We start from the raw sequence: 3,074 nt of genomic DNA, 5'->3' as shown, positions 1-3,074 counted from the left end.
TCACCATAGACATGGTGAAACTAGATGAAAAATGGAAGAAGAATGGAAAAGCAAACCCTAGAAAAGATGAAAAGGAGCCTAAGCATCCAAGAGATCCTCTCCAAAGAGAAAAATTAGGTATGGTCGTTCTCCCTTGTCAAAAGAATAACTCTGAACTCGAAATAAGGGTATTTAAAGGTGAGGAGCGCAACAAAAAACAGGCCCAAGCCTAGTGAGCCACCGCCCGACGGTTTAAGTGTGCCGCCCGGCGGTTTCCCATAATCCTCCAAACCGCCCGGCGACAATCGCCACCGCCCGGCGGTTTCCCTCAGAACCGCCCAGCGTCAATCGCCATGCCTACTCCTCGTCCTGGACCGCCTGACGGTTTAAGTGTGCCGCCGGGCGGTGCGTCGACTCTTCAAATCTTCATTTTTCTGCTCTTTTCTTGAGTCAACGACCTGTATCTTTAACTCCATTCTTCACTTTCTCAAAATAGCTACAAAACAATGCAAAACAAGCATAAAATCGCTAAAAACAGCTTTTGCCTCTCTACAAACTCATTTATTGAGTTTTGCTTGATTCCAGGCTCATTCCAAGTAGTAAAGGGCGTAATTCGGTCCAAATTGACATATGAAAATAACTGTTTTTCATAAATTCGGCCCAGATTTTATGTATTTGATAAAACATATTCAATAACATAGAGTTTCTATTTTACTGTACTGCAAATGCACTTTAAGCACCAATGATGTAACTAATAGGGGAGGTAATGGTGATCTTTGTTGCTCTAAAGTGTCTTAGTCTGTATACTCCAGAAACAGAACCAAATGGTATTTCCTTGAATATCATAGCCAATCCATGCATGGAACTATTATCTACTTTCCACTTGAAAAACAAGCTTAAATCATCATCATCATATGTAGCAATCCATCTTTCCCCTTGCAGCCTCTCCACTGCAGCAAATGTGTCCTCTATCGGAAGATCAGATCTTGGATTAGAACTCCAAAATGTAGCTGATGGAAACCCATTTAGGGCATTCCATTTAAAGAAGTAGCAACTCAAGCTAAGACTAAGAAAGGGAAGTTAAAGAAGGACTGTCTAAAGTTTTTCTTGACTTTCTTTCTCTAAGTCTTAGAAGGATTATGTTTTAATAAGTTTTACTTTGTTTTGTAGGATCTAAATAAGCTTGGAGACTTTGAGGGAGTTCTCCAAGAAGTGGAATTAATTAAAGATAGCAAAGGAGCCCAAAAGGAATTTGAAGAAGGGCTTGTGGATGGCCAAAACAGAATGAGCCCAGCCAAAACCCCAAGATAGCCCAGCGTGAAGAGGTGCTTCTCCATGTGACTAGCTGACGTAGACAGTAGCATGGAATGTGCTCCAGCAGCGTGGGATTTGCTTCCTCCCTCCAAATGAAAGCTGGTCTACGAAATGCATTGGGTTTTAGGAGGGAAACAGGATCAGATTTGGGGCAACCTTCCTCTATAAATAGGAGGGCTAATACATTGTAAAGGACACTTTTGAGCTTAGTGAAATGCTGCAGAAATTATTTTCCAGCCCTACTGCTCTTAAGTCACTTGTTCTCTTTACTTTCTCTACCCTTTCCTCTAGCTTCCTTCCATAGTGGGAAGGCCTTCTGAGCTGAAAGGATACTCCACACACTCCTTCCATCACAAACACACCAAAACTCCAATCATTTACATCCATTTGTGAAGTGTTCGGAAATTGAAGATACTACCTTTCGTCAGATGGGATTCATTACTAGAGGAAGAGTTCTTATCCACAAAGATGATGATCATCCTGATGAAGATGAAAATGATGACGTCGATACTCATATGGCTGACCCAGTGAGTGTTGTTGCTCCTTCTGATGCTGGACCATCCAACATACCCTCCTCTTCCTCAACTTCTATGGAAGAACACTTCGCAAGGTTATCTAAACAATTGGAGGATATCAGTCTAGCACAAAAGACACACTTTGAGGATATTTATGAGTGGAATAAATCTATTGATGAGTACATGGTTGATCAATTTCTTGATCTTGATGTTCGCCTATGTAACATCGAGGGTCATCTAAATATCCAACCTCTTGAAAGATCTCCTAGTCCTGAATTCTAGAATTAGACTGCTAAGTTGATTGTTTGTTGTACTTCCTTTGTGTTTATTTATCTCTTTAGTAATGATCTTTATGAACTTCATGTCATCCTTCTCTTTTAAATAAAATGAGCTTTTATGTCAATTTTATGCATATATTATATAATTGAGGGGGAACTTATATTAAGGGGGAGATTTTTACATTAATCTTTTTGCTTATGATCAAAAAGGGGGAGAAGAAAACTATAAAGGGAAAAGTATAATACAAATTAATAAATGATACAGGTACTGCTAACTTTGTTTTCTGTTAGCTTGTACGTGTTGCAGGAAAGCCAGAGTTGCTTTTAAAATTGAATTTTTGATCATCATCAAAAAGGGGGAGATTGTTACCAATAAGGAGTATTGGTAAATCTTGAAGAATTGTTTTGATGATGCTGCAAGAAGTGTTATTTGAAGAGGACATTAGAATTATTTAAAAAGCAACTTGTAGAAATTGAATGTATTAAGAAAGTCTTAAATAAATTGTAAACCTTGCATTTTCTACTGGAATAATCGATTACGAACAAGTAACAATCGATTATCACTTGTATTTTGTACTAGAATTATCGATTATGGACAAGCAATAATCGATTATCACAAGTCCTTAAGGAATAATCGATTATCATTTCACATAATCGATTATCACATTTTGAAAAACCTGTAACGGACTTAAATAATCGATTATCACATTTTGAAAAACCTGTAACGGACTTAAATAATCGATTATAACATTTTGAAAAACCTGTAACGGACTTAAATAATCGATTATCACATTTTGAAAAACCGGTAACGAACTTAAATAATCGATTATCACTTACAATAATCGATTATTCGTGGCAGTTGGGACTTGACCTTTGATATTCAGAGCAGATGGCTATATGTAGGGTTTCAGAGAAATTCAAACACAACATTCTTGAACTGAAAGCTCTAAAGAATACTGTTTATCAGAGGAAAGTTCTCAGTAGCTTG

The sequence above is a fragment of the Vigna radiata genome, chromosome 1 (assembly GCF_000741045.1).
Source record: "Vigna radiata var. radiata cultivar VC1973A chromosome 1, Vradiata_ver6, whole genome shotgun sequence".
NCBI classification, from domain to species: domain Eukaryota; kingdom Viridiplantae; phylum Streptophyta; class Magnoliopsida; order Fabales; family Fabaceae; genus Vigna; species Vigna radiata.
Note: the sequence above shows the minus strand (reverse complement) of the source record.